Genomic DNA, 18,010 nt, shown 5'->3' on the forward strand with positions numbered 1-18,010 from the left:
CTAATAGTGTTTTACATTACACCTCCCCTGAGCAGACAAATTATATGAATTAACAGATCTCACTGAGGTACCTCTCTTCAACTTTGGGTCACCTACATTGACAATTCACTCAACAATTCTTAAAAGTCCCACAAGTCTATGAATTAATGGCACATAATAATTGAATTCAAAATATGTCTACTGCATTTCATCACACCATTCTGACTACAACCATACACTGCTATACACCTAATTTCTAATTTGTTCTTCACATACGCATAGATCTCTATTGATGCTCATGTCAATCTCTCTGGGTTACTGTAATAGCCACCTTGTCTTTAGGAATCAGAATCAGATTGGGGCTCTGATAATTTGAATTGATGGAAATCTGCCAGAACCACGTAGGTACAGTAATTGGCTATATAGTCATTTTACATCATCCACGTAGGACCATTCATTGCTGACCAGATCCACTCGTAAGCATCAGCTTTGCTACCAGATCTTTTGGCGTGCAAATTTGTCTCTCTGTCACCTGCCCAAAGCACAGCAGCAATTTGGACTGGGAGCAGTGTAGTCCCTGAACAGACTTTGGTGCTCTGTGACTTGACCCAACTCTCTTTTGTAAATTTTGCATGTTAGAATAAAGCTGAATGACAGACATGGTTAAACTTTTAAAGTTTCCCTAAAGAATATAAAACAGAAATACATTTGCTTGACCATCAATCAGTTAGTATATTAATATATAAATCACAGGTACAAAGAACCCAGTAAAGTTCAATAGAAAATCGAGCATAGATTCACCTTCTAAGGTAGGGAAAAAATGGCCTCTTTGACAGTGAATAGGCAGGTCCTTCTATAGGACTTTAGACAAATGATTTCAGACATTCACTACACAAGAACACAGTTCCTAGGATGTGCACCAATGGGGAATAAGTGAGAAGAAACATTTTATCACGGAACACATAAGAAACCTCTCACAATACTATTACATTAGAGTCACATTAGAGTCAGGAGTTAATACATATTGGCCCGAAATGTGACGGTAGTACTGCCAACAGGTTGGTGGTACTACATTACGTATTTTGACACTGGCGCTTTCATACCACCGTGTCCGGCGGAATACCGCCAGGGTGGTCCCAGCGGTCGTAATCCGCCATGGCAGCACTGCCAGAAGCGCTGCCGTGGGGATTTCGACTCCCCTTACCGCCAGCCTTTCCATGGCAGTGAACACTGCCTTGGACAAGCTGGCAGTAAGGGGACTCAGGGTGCCCCTGGGGGCCCCTGCACTGCCCATGCACTTGGCATGGGCAGTGCAGGGGCCCCCAGGCACAGCCCCATCACGCAAACCACTGCCCGAATTACAAGCAGTGGATTGCCCGACAGGTGCTGCTGCACCCGCCGCACGGCAACATTGCCTCCGGTTCCATTAGGAGTCGGCTGCAATGTTATGGCCCAGCGGGGATGTCCAAATGCAGCCGGCGGGTTCCTGGCCGCATAGGCGGCTGACTGGCGGTCAAATACCGCCAATGTTGTAATGAGGGCCTTTCTGTGATACAGCCTGAGACAGCCAGGTTGTCCTTGGTTAGGTACATCATATTCAGTGTGACTGAGAAAGCTTTAGTCTTTAAGCAAAGCTCATAATTTTTCATTACAGCAAGGAAAACAACAGGAGTGGTGATCATGTGCTGTATTAGGATGTCACATACAAAGTGGAAGAAACCACGAAATAGGCTTATGCTATAAGAGGTTTAGTTTCCAATACATTAAACACTACAATTCAAACAAACAGATTCCACAGGTGCAATGCTTAATACTGGGCAGAATGTTGGTGGAAGCTTAGTATCAGATTTTAGAGAGAGGCATAGTAAGAGAGCATGAATGAGGGAGGGAAATGATGATAGAGAGAGAGAGAGAGAGAGAGCAATAAGTAATGCGTTCCATGAGGTCTTGCATGTAAGGATGCAGCAGCAGTGTGTGATCTACAACATTATCTCAAAGGGGTGTCCAACAATGTGCTTAAAGCCAATATCCCTAATTGTGCACTAGCAGTATGTGATATGAAGCTAGAGTACTTAATTGGAACCATTAGAGTGTGCTCTTAAATTAGGTTTCAAATAGTCCATCAGCAGTGTTCTCTCCGGGGTGTGAATGTCCTGAGGCACCAGCTGTATGGTGTAGAGCTAGAGTCTCTAATGGAATATCAACAATGCATGGCTGAGAGTTAAAGTGTCCAAGGGTCATCAACAGTGGATGTTTCTAGACTGGAACCTTAAGGGTGTACCAGAAATGTGTGCTTTTGTGATGGTCCCCTGTGAGACATTGGGCTGTTGGTTGACTGGAGTGTGAGCCCTGGTTTACCAACAGCCACAGTCCATTGTAGGGTGAACCACAAAAGTCACTAAATTAACCTGTGCTTAACCCAGAGTAGCTTGGAACAAAAAGTAATCAGGCTTAACTTAGAGGCAATTTTTAAAATATGCATGTAGCACACAAACAGTAATAAAGTGACAACACAAGCCAAGAAAAATTTCAAACCAATTTAGAAAAATATAGTTCACATTAATGCATTATCTGACACCAAAACAACAAACATCTAACTAGCAGAACCGTAGTTATGAATTTTTAAAGTTCAAAAAAGCCCCTAAAAGATAGTAGTGCCAACTGCAGACATCTGGTTACAATTGGCACCACAACCAAGGGTCTAGGAGTGTATGAAGACCTATCAGGATGTTACAACCTCACTGAGGCTGGGTCCAGGTGCAGATTCAAGATGGCGGGAGCCTGGTTTGTTCCTGTTAATCCAAACAGAAGTTCAGCATATCAGCCCTTGGGGACACTTCTGGTAGTCCTGGGTGGAGGTGTAGATGCAGGGCTCAACAGCATGGCTGGTCTCTGATTGTTCAAGGAAGGCTTCAGTCAGCAAAGCAGTCATTCTAGGTAGAACAGCAGTCTGACAGAAAGCACAGCAGGTCACAGCATATAAAACTTGAAAGTACATGTCTACCCTTTTATTTACACAGCACCCTGCCCTATAGGCTACCTAGGGCCTACCTTAGGGTTGACTTATATGTTATAAAAGGGAAGTTTAAGGCTTAGCAAGGGAGTTTAAATGTCAAGTCGACATGGCAGTGTAACACTGCATTCAGGCTGCAATTGCAGGCGTAGGACATGTTTTAGAGTGCTACTTAGGTGGGTGAAATAATAATAGTTGCAGGCCCACTGGTAGAATTTCATATACTGGGTTTGTGGTATACCACTCTATGAGGGACATAGAAATAAAGTAAATATATCGATTGGGTATAAACCAATTAAACCATGTTTTGGAGGGGGAGCACAATCACTTTAGCACTGGTTAGCAGTGGTGAAGTGCACAGAGTCATGAGGCCAACAAGAGCACAAAAACAGCAAAAATAGGAGGAGGAAGGCAACATATGTTGGGTTGCCCTGCAGAGAGGCAGTTCCAACATCTCCTAATGGTGTGATGGTCCCCTGATATTGCCCTTACAGTGTTTGTTCTAGGACTGTGACTCCTAAGGTTACACAGACCATGTGAGTTCTAGGGCTGGGTCCCTCACAGTTCACTAGCAGCTGTGTGATGTGCAGGACTAGTCTTCCAAGGATGCACCAGCTGTGTGTGCTTTAGGACTTTAATCCCCAAGGGGAGACAAGGGCTTTATGGTTTAGAGCTGTGGTCCCTAGTTGGCACTATAGATGTGTGAATTAGGCCCAATAGACTAGCATTGTGGCCCATATTTATACTTTTTGACGCAAAACTGCGCCAACGCAGTTTTGCGTCAAAAAAATTTGCGCCGGCTAACGCCATTCTGAAGCGCCATGCGGGCGCCGTATTTATTGAATGACGTTAGCCGGCGTTAGCCGCAGGCGCTGTCTGGTGTGCGTTAAAAAAAACGACATACACCAGGCAGCGCCGGCGTAGGGGGAAAATGGCATATGGGTGTCCAGAAATGGTGCAAGTCAGGCTGAGGCAAAAAAATCGCCACAACCCGATTTGCGCCATTTTTTTACGACGCCCATCCCCCATAGAAATGACTCCTGTCTTAGCAAAGACAGGAGTCATGCCCCCTTGCCCAATGGCCATGCCCAGGGGACTTCTGTCCCCTGGGCATGGTCATTGGGCATAGTGGCATGTAGGGGGGCACAAATCAGGCCCCCCTATGCCACAAAAAAAAAAAAAATAAATACTTACCTGGACTTACCTTAATGTCCCTGGGGTGGGTCCCTCCATCCTTGGGTGTCCTCCTGAGGTGGGCAAGGGTGGCAGGGGGTGTCCCTGGGGGCAGGGGAGGGCACCTCTGGGCTCATTCTGAGCCCACAGGTCCCTTAACGCCTGCCCTGACCCAGGCGCTAAAATCCGGGTTTTTTAGTCCCGCCCACTCCCGGGCGTCATTTTTGCCCGGGAGTATAAATACGACGCATATGCATCGCAGTCATTTTTTAAGACGGAAACGCCTACCTTGCATATCATTAACGCAAGGAAGGTGTTCACGCAAAAAAATTACGCTAACTCCATGAACTTTGGCGCTAGACGCGTCTAACGCCAAAGTATAAATATGGAGTTAGTTTTGCGTCGAATTTGCGTCGAAAAAAACGACGCAAATTCGGCGCAAACGGAGTATAAATATGCCTCTGTATTTTTTAGAAATGCATTCCATATTGCTTGTTGGAAATGGCCTTTCTGCAGGGTCATCCCCAGACTTTTTGCCTTCCTCCTCCTCTTTTTCTGACCTCATTTTTGCTGGCTTTAGGACTCTGCACACTTTACCACTGCTATCCAGCGCTAAAGTGCATATGCTCTCTCCCTTTAAACATGGTAACATAGGATCACACCAATTGGGCTATTTAATTTACTTATAAGTCCCTAACAGAGTGCCCTATATGTACCCAGGGCCTGTAGATGAAAAGCTACTAGTGGGCCTGCAGCACTGATTGTGCCACCCACTTAAGAAGCCCCTTAACCTTGTTTCAGGCCTGCCATTGAAAGGCCTGTGTGCAGTTTCACTGCCAATTCGATTTGTCATTTAAAAGTACTTGCCAAGCCTAAAGCTCCCCTTTTTCTACATACAAGACACCCCTAAGGTGTGCCCTAGGTAACCCCTAGAGCAGGGTGCTGTGTAGGTAAAAGGCAGGACATGGAACTGTGTGGTTTACATGACCTGGTAGTGTACAACTCCTAAATTCATTTTTACACTATTGTGAGACCAAAAATACTTATCTCCTGCAGCTGAAATCCCTGTGCGGTGAAATTTCGATGCACCACCTGCCAATATCAACGCACAGCCTGCTTGCGGTGAAAATGTCACCGCACACCTAGTCCGGAATGACGCAGCAAGACTTCGCAAACAGAAGATTGACGTAATGCCAGCGACGCGACCGGAACTTCAATGCACAACCCTACTGGAGCGACGCAAGCCGACTCAGAACGACGACACCTGACTTCCTGAGAGGAATAGACGCAGCACCTGCAGTGCGGAAGAAAATTCCACGCATCGCCTACCGAGATCGACGCAGCCACTGTGACTTCGCTCCGCAAGCCCAGGATTCCACGCATCATCCCTGGGGCATCTGAAAACACCGCAACCCGAAGAGAATCCAAGTCCACGTGCCGGAAATCGACACAACGTCTTCCCTGCGTGGAAAATAATGACGCAAGTCCGTGTGCGAAGGGGTGAAACCAACGCATACACAGTTTTCCACGCATCTCCTCCTCTGTGGTCCCCTGCGAGGATTTTTCAACGCAATCCAGGTACTTTGCCCTGCAAGAGACACTTGTTGTTTCTAGGAGAACTTAAGACACTTTTTATTGCTTTTACAGTAATCTTTTAACTCTAAAGACACTTGCTATCACTTTTAGTGATATTCCTACATTTGCTTATTTCTTCTTTAATCGTTTTGACCTGCATTTATTCAGATAAATATTATATATTTCTCTAAACACTGTGTGGTGTATTTTTGTGGTGTTATATTGTGGTATTGTATGATTTATTGCACAAACACTTTACACATTGCCTTCTAAGTTAAGCCTGACTGCTCAGTGCCAAGCTACCAGAGGGTGGGCACAGGAGAATTTGGATTGTGTGTGACTTACCCTTACTAGAGTGAGGGTCCTTGCTTGGACAGGGGGTAACCTGACTGACAACCAAAGACCCCATTTTAACAATGATGCATCAGCAAGGTGTCTATTGGACCTGAGGTCGATAGGGGTGCACCAGTATCGCATTGTTTCAGATTGGGGTAAACCATCAGGACTCCTACAGTAATACACCTCTGACTTAGCAATGAAGTAAAGTGTAGTCATGTTTGCATAAGCTCAGCAAACTTCCCAGAAGCATGACTGAGTTTGCTTCTGTCTTTGTCTCCCTTAGATCAGGCCCAGCTATCATTGAGGAGGATATCATTCTTCCTAATCTTCATTTTCACACAAGTGTATATTTCTCCACCTCCCCCCAAGTGCTGAAGCAGCCAATGAACATCAGTACGTACTGACCTTCCTTAAAGGGGCCAAGTGAAACAGGTATACTCCTACCACTACTCTGACATTGACCCCTAATGCTGCAGAAGGCCTTGAGCTCTGGTATGTAATAGACTACCTTGGGGAGGGCATGTGAGAGAGGTGCAATTATATTGCATTACAAACTGACCTCTAATATGCGGAAGACCTTGAATTCCATTATGTAGTTAGACTGCCCTAGTAAGGGCAGATGAGACAGTTTACCCCTCCACTCACACTTCGTGGATCAGCGCCTGGATAGTCATTACTGATATTAAAGTGCACCATACAAATCCACCTAACTTAAAATAACACCCCCTACTGTCAGGCATGCCTACTTAGTGGGCATATTTGAAAAGGGAGAGTTATTGAGTATTAGTTGGCCCAATGGTGTTGGTTCAGGAGCTAGGCAGGGAACGAGGAGAATACCTAGGTAGGTCAAATATGTATTGACTGCTCTGTTGTGGGTTAAGGGTGTGTGTGGGGTGCTGGATGTGAAACAGATTAACAATAGAAAATATTTGTTTGTGTGTCTGTGTGTATGGCTTTGTGCATGTGTTGGTGTGTATGTCTGTAGAATCTTGGGCCCATGGTGTCTGGTGGTGACCCCTAACAAAGAAGCATACTGTGGGAATCCAGGTATCTTGGTGTCAATATTGTCAGGATGCTGATCCTGGAAGAGTGATACTTTTTGGCATATTGCGGGATTCTTGTCACAATTCTGCCCACTCATTATACACTGCCAGCCCCAACAGTGAAGTGATAATTATGTCTCTATTGGTTGTAGTTGTTCACACTCTGAGTGCACCCATTGCATCAACCCCAAATACAATACTGGCCTTTGCAGTGTGATGATAACTGACAATCGCTGGTGTATTGAGGGCATCTATTGCTTGCTGATGCCCATCTCAGCATAATGCTGTCTATGTATTAATTGTGCTAAATCATGGCATATTTTGGGCATCCACACCATAATGGTGCATGTCCCATGTAATTATGGGGGGAATCCTTGGCATATGTTTGCAATACTGTCAAAGTATTGTCATGGACAGACTTATAAGGCAGGCTCTGCCCATAAATGTCAGAATGACATGAGGATTTCTTGGAGATGACACCAATGCTTGAGGGCCCAATATTTATGTATTGAATATAAATTGCTAATATGTTGGGCAATATTATTTTTATGAAAAACACATGCTTCTGTTTAGTTGAAATCAAGTTTATTTATCCAATTGTGTTTTAATATTTGCATAAACTGACAAAATGATGCTTTGTAACAAAAATATCTATAAATGTATGAGACATTAAGCGCAAAAATAGTTGCAAAGCTTTATAGTGCTGTACCAGAACGAGATAACAGAAGGATGATTGGGCAGGGCGGTATATATGTAAGACTGGGGATAGCTTTATGTTTTGGGACGCGGGAGCCAATTATTAGATTAGCAGGGGAGTAGCTACCATTGGTGCAGCAGGAGTAGTGGCACTGGGGCCCAGAGCCATAAGAGGCTCTTTCAACCCTGATGGTTGCTCTGGCTACCACAACAGTCAAAGGGGGCATCTTCCCTGTGCGTGAGTTATGAACAGTGAATACAAATATTACAGCAGGTGCATTGGCAGAGCTGCAATGTGCCCTGTTCGTAATTCCGTTTTGAAATGGACTGTGCTTTCCAGAAGGCGTTTTGCTTTTAAATTATACACAAGCTTTGTTGCAGTGATAAAAATGAACATCTTACACCTGAAGCAGCGCAAGGACCACATACCCTGCTATAGTGGGAGGAAGTGTTGGATTGTGACCTTTTATAATCAATATTAATGTGAAAAGCTTGCTAAGTAATGTATAACAAAGCTGCATAGAAAACGTGATAGAATAATATTAATGCATTAAAACATGTTTGAAATGTGCCCACGGGGTGTGGCCACCAATATATACGATGACTAATGAAACTGAGTAATAATGAATTAATAATGTACTCATGTATGATTTTGTATTAGCATTAAGAGTTATGTATTAAGGTTTTGCTAAATTACTCACTAGGCCTTAGTTAGCAAGGGTCTGGGCCTAGGTGCCTGGTCTCATATTAATTGTGTTTTCTAACGTGCAATGTGTGCTTTCCTGAAGGACACGATGCTGAACTTTTCCAGAAGCTAGAGATGTGTGTGTGTAACCGTAGTAAATTCTTTCTCATGGGACCCGACTTGCTCAAGGAGACATTCTTGCCGAATGCAACAGTGTAATTCGCAACAGGTACAAGGTCGCCTAAACTGGTAAAGACAATGGAATTACTGACTGGAGCGACAAGTGTAACTTTTCTTACCTGACATTCTACCCGTTGAAGACGTCAATCACAGGAGCCAATAAACTGCATGAGAACTGTCTTAAGTGAAAATTCTAGTAAGGTGTGCGACGGATTATTGGACAGAGATAACGATGCACCAAATATTGCCCAATGGGAAATTAGAGACTTGTTCAACAACTTTAATATAACGACGTGACTCGAGGAGAAATCGGCCATTACTGGACATTCCACAGACCCGTTACCTTGCCATCTTTGCTCTTCTGAAAAGACTTTGGCCCTCATTACAACTTTGGCAGGCGGCAACTGCCGCCAGCCAAGTTGTAACCGTTGCGCGGCCGCCAATGCAGCCGCACTCCCACGGTGGCAATTTTGACATCCCCTCTGGGCCGGCAGGAAGAAACTGAGTTTCCGCCTGCCGGCCCAGCGGGGATGACAGCCACAACATGGTAGCCGGCTCCAAATGGAGCCGGCGGTGTTGTGCCGGTGTGACGGGTGCAGTTGCACCCATCGCGCTTTTCACTGTCTGCTATGCAGACAGTGAACAGCTTCATGCGGCTGTGCCAGGGGGCCCCTGCACTTCCCATGCCTAAAGCATGGGCAGTGCAGGGGCGCCTAGGGACCCCACAACTCCCCTTTCCGACATCCTTTCCATGGCGGTTCCTACTGCCATGAAAAGGCTGAAGGGATGGGGACTTGTAATCCATGGGCAGCGCTGCAAGCAGCGCTGCCCTGGAGGATTAAATCCGCTGGGACCACTGTGGCAGAAAACCACCAGTCCCGGCGGTACGAGCGCGACACTTCCGCTGCAGTCGTAATACCCAAGATTGCACTACCAGCCTGTTGGCGGTGCAACCTCCAAAACAGCCCTGGCGGTCTTTGACCACCAGGGTTGTAATGAGGGCCTTTGTCTTTTAATCTTAACCATTCCCGCCATAACCGTTGCCTGATTTGCACTTCTCCTCCTTATGAGGGAAGAGCACTTTCCTATACCTTGCTGAGCCTTCCCTGCTTATCCTGGCTGATGGCGAATCGACTGCTGTCCTGAGGACGAAGACTGTTACTGTATGCCCCCCATTTGGATGGGTAACTATCTGATGATAAACTGTAATAGTCTGTTTCCTTTTCTTTCTAGGTACCAACTGCTCTTTTGAAAGAGGCCATAGTTAGATGTTTTCTAAATTCATGTGGCTAAATTGTTTTGCATGAAGCCTAACAAGCTGATGCTAATTAGAGGTTAGTTAAGGATTCCACTAATATCGGGTGCAGATAGACAAATGACCGAATCTTTGCTTTGTTGAATAATGTACTAATGACACTCTGCTAAAGTTGATTCATGTTGACGTTGTGCTTTGTTCAAATGTTCATGATCTTTGCTTTGATAAAGTCTTATTCGAGTTGCCATATTGTAGTTTTATTGATGTGCTTATTGATATTGAGACTAATGAATATGCTAGTAGGTTGTAACTAATAGGGAATAAATATCCAAAATATTACTAGATTTGTGTGGTTACTCATGGCCGAAAGGTCATGGTGTGTTTCATTCTTATTAAGTGTCAATGATTAGTGTCATTTTTTAGTTATTGTGAATATTGATTTGATTATTGATCTATCAGTTAGGATGTTAAATAGATATCTCGTCTTAAGGAGTCTCCAATCAGGGTCAAAAGATTAATTGGCCTAAAATGAGTCCCATTATAAGTAAATCATCAAAGCTGGGACGGGTCATCAGTTCTGGTAGTAGAGGACGGTTACGGCCCTTTGGGGCTCTAGAAGGAGGGACCATTGTTTGAAAACTGATTTTGAGATAATGCAAATTGGAAAGATGATATGCCTCTAAGTCCCAAATGACTTTCCCGGAATCTCGGAGCTTGCCGAAGTGAGTTGGGTATGTTCTTGGTGTTCTAGTGATAGTGTGAGTGACGTAGGGTTTGCACTTGCACAGCTTAAGCATAAAGCAGGTGAATTGTGAGGTTTGTGAGAACTTTAGGCCAAGTGATGTTTTAGTAGGAGTGTGCGTACTACGCAGCATGAGAGTAGGGAAGTCGGCGAACTTCATGTGAGTGTGGCGATTTGTGCTCAAAATTTTTCCACGTGGTTGTTGGTGATGTGCGGACCCTGCGTGGTCTAATACTCCGGAGTATATTGACGGTTTATGTTGTAATTTGTGCAGTTTCATAGGTCAATCCGGTGTGGTTGACGAGTGGAGTTTGAGTCAAAGTGAGTGAATGAAAACTTCGATGGAATTTTGGTAAGTTCTAAAGTGCACTAGGACGAACCATTGACAAGTCGAGAGTAGAATTTGTGGGTCAAATTTTGCTTGCGAGTGCGGGATCTGAGAAGGAGAGAGTAGCGGCCGAGGCTTAAAGTGATATCTCTGTAAAGCTCTGAAGCGATTGTGTTGCCCTTCCTGTAGTAAACTGGCAAATTTGAGTTTGTTAGTGCTTGCAATATATTGCATTAGTTTTTGTGCGTATCGAGAGTGAGGAAGACAAACCGCAAGACTTTGTCAGCCGCACTGTGTGTGAGTGTGACGTCATTGGAGCCGCGCTGGTATAGGTCGGTTAGTGAGAAGGGTCGCGCACGGATTGGCAGGGTCTGCGAGAGGCAATTGGTTGAGAAGGTAGGCAAAGAGAGTTCTGGGAATTAAAGTCACTCCCTGATTCAATTGTAAGCAAAATAAAAGACGCAAAATGAAGTTTTTCAAGGCTCTAAGGAGCGCTTCGAGGGGAGATACGTACATTACCGTAAGTTTGGGTGAGCCTACACCGCCAGAGGATACTCCGGCTTATGCTGTAATGGAGAAGTGGGAAGTCGTGCCATGTCTTTGGCTAAAGCAATGGTGCAACTTAACAGATAAGTATGGGTGTTTGGCGTTTCTGGAACACGGATCGTTCAATATAATGATTTTGGAGAATTTGTGGAAAGCGCTAAATTAGCAAAAGCCGCCTCAGAGGCCAGCACGGTTTGAGGCATTAGCAATTTGTGAACTGATGGCCATACGAGAATGGCAACAGAAATTTTAGAGGAGAATAAGGAAGGCAGAGAAGACACTAGCGGAGGCTAGGTGGGATAGTGAGCACAGGATGTGAAGAAGGGAGATAATAGATGGAGTCAGGATGTTTCTGGCAATAACTCAAGAAGCCAGAACACAAGGAAGAAAAGCCACTTATAGGACGTATAAAGGGTCTAGCAAAGAAAAGGAGACTAAAAAGTCCTGGACAGAGGCAGATGACTCAGATGATGATGAGTTCCTTAATCAATTATTACATGACCGACCACCGCCATATGCCCTAGGTGATAATAAACCAAGTACTAGTGCCGGGCCTGTAAGTTCAACGCAGAACCAGGGAACGAATACAGCACAAGTAAATACAGTTGCAACACCAGCTCCGGTACAGAATAGTGTCAGTGTGTCTACTGCTCCAGAGATGCAGACACAGTTGCAGCCACCACCAGTTCAGAGGCTATATCCTGAGGTCCCAATATTAGAAACCACTAAGAGCTTGATGGTGCCATCTGATCCTGCATATACGAGACCAAAATTAGTGCAGATTGAGCCAACTCCAATTTTACTGCCCAACGCACAGCAGCAGATGGTTCTGAATTATGCCTCAGGCATGGGACCGCAGTTAGCCACAGCACCGATGATTAGTCAGAATACGGGGGTTAATGCTTCACAGGGTTTGGGAAGCAGACAGTCGCCAGCCGCCTTATCCTTATTTATTACAGTTGGTCCGCCAGTACCATTATATGCACAAGCGAAGTCTGGTGTATGTGATCAGGGAGTAATGACCCAAGAGATGACAAGAAGAGGGTTCGTAGGGAGCTCTCAAGGGATGACTCCAGTGGAACAGAAAACAGACAGATCAAGATCACTGTTAGACTTCAGTCTGATAGGGGTTCCTCCAGATACCATAAGAAACTCAGGTTTGGGACTGCTGACACCGCAGATCTCAAATGCAAATGCCCCGCAGACATCAATGATGCAGGCTAGTAACATCTCATTGCAAGGTTTAACAGTGCAACAACTGAATGAATGGTTAGACAAATTTAATTCACCACAGACTACTCCTGTGACAGTGGAGCGGTCGGAAAGAGAAGAGTACCTGAATTTTGTGAGGTTGGGCATGGAAACTGCTGAGCTAGTTGAAGGAAGTATGGGAGTGAACATACTAGAGTCGTACACTGAAGCAGAGTTTAGGTATTTGTGCCCAAAGATAACTAAAGAAGTAAGCAAAGTGAACCAGAGGTTGGCAAACTTAGCAGATTAATACAATATAGACCTAGACAATACTAAACATTTGAAGAGGAGTTACAGGTTAGACTTCGAACCTAAAGATTTTGATCACATGAGGTCTACTGGGATGAAGGCACACCTTAAAGAAATTCTACAAAGCGCACAGGTTTGGGGATCCTTAGAGAAGTGGGAAGGCAGATGGGCAAGGAAAAGAGATAAAAGGAAAAGTGACTGCTTGGAGTAGCCGCAGGCGAAATCAGTGCCTGATACCGGTACAATAAAAATGCTACCCATGATAGAGACAGCTGGAGGGGTTCTTGTCCATGTACCATGGTCTAGAGATGACATCTTGTCATTCACAAATGATTTCCCCAGGTTGAGGGAAAAGCCAATAGAGTGGTGTCAGCAGACAGATAGGTTTGTGAAGCTTGCGAAGTGTCTTTGGGAAGACCCAAAAACCCTGTTTGAGATTATAGTTCCAGTTGATTTGTGGATTGAATGCAAGAGAAGTGTTGATTGGCCGACAGCAGAACCGGCAAGGGACAGGGCTACAGGAGCACCGTCTCCTGATGTAATGAGGTACTACTATAAGGTGATTGAGTTTTTGAAGCAGAAGGTGTTGCCGCAAAATATTGATTAGCAAAAGATTGATCGAACATCACAGGAGGCCAAAGAGTCGATGCATGCCTACTATGAGGGGTTGTTAAAGGCGTTCAAACACTACAGTGGTACTGAGGTCATAGAAGCAAAGGACATGAGTCACCTTGTGTTCAGGTTTGTTGAGGGGTTGAGACCAGAAATTAGGCAGATGATTAAGAATCATTTGATCTGTTGGCAAGCGAAGCTGATTGATGAGGTGTTGCAGTATGCGAAATACTGTAGTGACGAAATTGAGTTGAAGCAGAGAAAGTTGAAGGTGAAAGTGATGGTGATGTAAATCAAGGCAGCGTAAGCTGGGATGCAGGGAAATGGTTTACAGCAGATGGTGCAACAGCCACAAGGAAATGGGATGTTTCAGACACAAGTAAGAGGCAAAGGTCGAGGAGGTTTTGTGAATCATAGTCCAGATTTGAATTCTGTAGTGGTTCAAAATGATGTACAAGGGATGAAGAAAGTGTTACCATGTCATGCTTGTGGGGGCATTGGACAGTGGAAACTGGAGTGCCCGATGATGGTGCAGGAGGGTGTTGTTCAACAAAAGCACTGATGTCAATGCGTTCCAAAATGTTAAAGGACCAAGAATGAGAGGTCCAAAATCCAAACTTCCAGAATAACATGGTTCAGATGCAGGGTCTTCAACCCATGCAACAAGTGTAGATGCCACGTTTACAACCAGTACAGATGCAGAAGTGCAACAGCAGATTCCCGTGGTACCTAGACAGCAAATGCAGTTGCCCTTAGCACCAATGGGACAGCAACAGGTGATGCTTCCTCAACAGGTCACAGGTCAAGGAATGAGTCAAAGTAACACAGTACAACAGTTCCCATTGCGTGGTGAGAATGGAGTAAACAAAGAATGGTCGGATGACAGTTCAGATGGCGAGGAGTGCAGGCTTGCAGCGTCCCTAGAAGTAGATCAGAGAGGGCCCTATGTGCAAGGGAAAGTGATGGGTCACAAAGTTTCATTCTTGGTTGACACAGGAGCTACACGCTCTACAGTCAGAAGTGCAGAAGTTTCGAAATTGCCTCTTTCGGGATGTACAATAAAAGTGGTAGGAGTGGCGAATCAGCTTTTGATTATCCCGATCACAGATCCGGTTCAGGTTGAGATTGGTACTTTCCAGGGTTTGCACCGATTTGTGGTTTGCGACTCAAGTCCTGTGTCCCTACTGGGAAGAGACTTACTGTGCAAGACAAGGTGTTCTATCACCTCTTCTAATGAAGGGATTGAGGTGCAGACAAACAGTGACGATGAAGGGGATGACAGACAGATCTCAGAGCCTGAGACAGAGACAACAGATGAGGAGTACCCCCTGATAAGCTTCTTCCCGATGTTCACAGTGACTGATCTGCCAGCAGATTTGCAGGGGACAGTAAAGGAGAAAGTGTGGGACTTGCCAGGAAAGGAAGTGGGACTGATAAAAGGAGTAGAACCAGTTAAGGTCAGTGTAAAGCCAAATGCTGTGTTTCCCCAGGTACCACAGTACCACATGGCGCAAGATGTCCTTATACAGGTAACACAGATAATTGCAGACTTTGTGAAGCAAGGGGTCCTGAAGGAAGTGATGAGCAGTCCATGTAATTCACCTATAATGGGACTGAGAAAGCCTTGTGGGAAAGTTAAAATTGTACAGGACTTGAGAAAGATTAATGACATAGTGGTGAAATGTTGCCCAATAGTGCCAAATCCAGCTGTGATCATGTTCCAGGTTCCATGCGATGCAGAATGGTTCTCAGTTGTTGATTTGTCCCAAGCATTCTTTTCTGTGCCTCTTCATGAGGACAGCCAATTTCTTTTCAGTTTCAAATTCTTGGACAAGGTTTACAGTTGGTGTCGAATTCCTCAAGGGTTTTCGGAGTCACCTTCAGTCTTCAATCAGATATTGAAGAAAGATTTGGAGTCATTGGAATTGCCTTTTCAATCGACTCTAGTGCAGTACAATGATGATTTGTTGATTGCATCCAAAACAAGAGATGATTGCAAATACAATACCATTGCCTTACTAAATCACTTGGTAAAGAATGGGCACAAGGTGTCCCCAAAGAAGCTGCAATATTGTCAGAAGGAGGTGAAATACTTAAGTCATCTGATAGAGAAGGGGTCGAGGAAAATATCTAAGGAGAGTGTGACTGCCATATTGCAGATGAGTTCTCCAACAACACAGAGAGACGTTAGGATGTTTCTGGGAATGGTGGGCTACTGTCGTCAGTGGATCCCGAATTTCTCAATTATCTCCAAGCCATTAGTGAGATTGACAGCTAAGGAGGTTAAGGACGGCCCAGATACCATAACTATGTCCGAGAAAGACATAAGGGCATTTATTGAGCTAAGGGAGTGTATGTGCGGGGCTCCAGCCTTAGGTATGCCTGATTACACAAAGTCTTTTGTTCTGTTTTGTCATGAACGTGATTCATGTTCTTTGTCTGTCCTGGCACAGATCCATGGAGGTGCAAACCGACCAGTAGCATATTTTTCAGCTACTTTGGACCCAGTCACAGCAGCCTTGCCAGGTGGTCTGCGTGCAGTGGCAGCAGTTGGTCAAAGCCTCACACAGTGTGAAGGCATAGTGATGGGACATCCTTTAACAGTCATGGTCCCACACTCAGTCGAGATTTTGTTAACCTGTACCGAAACGCAGCACATGACAAATGCAAGATTGACAAAATATGAAACGTTCATATTGGGGTCACCGAATGTGACTTTGAAAAGATGTACAGTGCTGAACCCGGCAACGTTGCTTCCAAATGAGAATACAGAGGTTGAAAATGCTGATGAGGTAGAACATGATTGTCTTGAGGTAACAGAAATGTACACCAAACCGAGACCTGACATTAAAGATACCCAATTGGAAGAAATGACTACATTATCTTTGTTGATGGCTCATGTTTGAGAGACTCTGTAGGAGTACTGAGAGCCGGATACGCTGTATGTACAATCACTGGTATCCTAGAAGCATCTTGGCTTGAAAGAGTATACTCTGCTCAAGTGGCTGAATTGGTCGCTCTTACCAGAGCATGTTATGCAGCTGACAAACTGAAGGTAACTATCTATACTGACAGCAGGTACAGATTTAGAATTGTCCATGACTTTGGCCAGCTATGGTCACAGACGGGTTTCCTGACCTCTTCTGGTTCTCCAGTGAAAAATGGTGAAAGAATTAAGCAGTTGTTGCACGCGATTCAGTTACCTCATGAAATTGCTGTGGTAAAATGCAGCGCTCATGTGAAATCACAAGACTTTGTTTCAGTGGGAAATGGATATGCGGATCAAGTTGTGAGGTTTTGTGCATTGAACTGTATATCATTCAAGGATCAATAGGAGTTGTTACCTGAGACAGAAAATGAGACATGCACAGGTTACGCATTAAGGGTGGTTGACACGTTGGAGGAATTGAAATTGTTGCAGGGACGTGCCAGCAGAGATGAGAAAAGCACTTGGGTTAAAATGCAATGTGTACAAAGACCAGATGATTTGTGGGTTTAAGATGAGGGGGAAATGGTTTTGCCAAACAGTCTTCTGTCACAGTTTGCAAGGTTTTACCATGTGAAAGCACACATTGGGAGAGATGCCATGATCAGGCTGTTCAAAATTGACTGGTTTAACCCGAAATTCAGACAAGCTGCAGAAGTAATTTGTCACAGGTGCATCATCTGTCAGCAGATGAATGAGGGGATAGGGACAGTAGTAAATTTCAGCCACTTTCTGGAGCTAATGTCAATGAGAAATACACCCAACAAGAAAACAGGACTGTCTCCTCATGAAATTCTCATGGGCCGAGCTATGAGACTGTCCGCAGTGCCTGCAAATGCACTTGTGAATATCAAGGATGATATGGTATTGGACTACTGCAAGGGTCTGGCTGACGTGGTCCACTCTTTCTCTCACTTGGTGGAAGCCACCACATTGCCACCGATAAATGATCCAGGACACAATCTGAAAGCTGGTGACTGGGTTGTCATCAAGAAACACGTCAGGAAGTTGTGTTTGGGGACATGTTGGAAGGGGCCATATCAAGTAATATTAACAACTACTACTGCTGTGAAGTGTGCAGAATTCCAAATTGGATTCATGCCAGTCACACGAAAAAGGTGACTTGTCCAAATGATGAGGAAACTGAATTGTCGAAAATAACAGCTCCAGAAAAGGAAGTCTCAGGGCCGGAGAGTAATCAAAGGGAAACTGAGACAGAAGGAGAGCCCGTTGAGGACGGCTTGGTCACTTCAGTAGGAGACAAGACCCAGAGGGGTGACAGTGAGCCTATCTCAACTGAGGCATCAGGATCACTGACCCAAAGAGAGGTTCTCCCAGAAGCAGACGGAAATGGGTTT

This window comes from Pleurodeles waltl, chromosome 2_1 (genome assembly GCF_031143425.1).
Source record: "Pleurodeles waltl isolate 20211129_DDA chromosome 2_1, aPleWal1.hap1.20221129, whole genome shotgun sequence".
In the NCBI taxonomy this organism is placed as follows: domain Eukaryota; kingdom Metazoa; phylum Chordata; class Amphibia; order Caudata; family Salamandridae; genus Pleurodeles; species Pleurodeles waltl.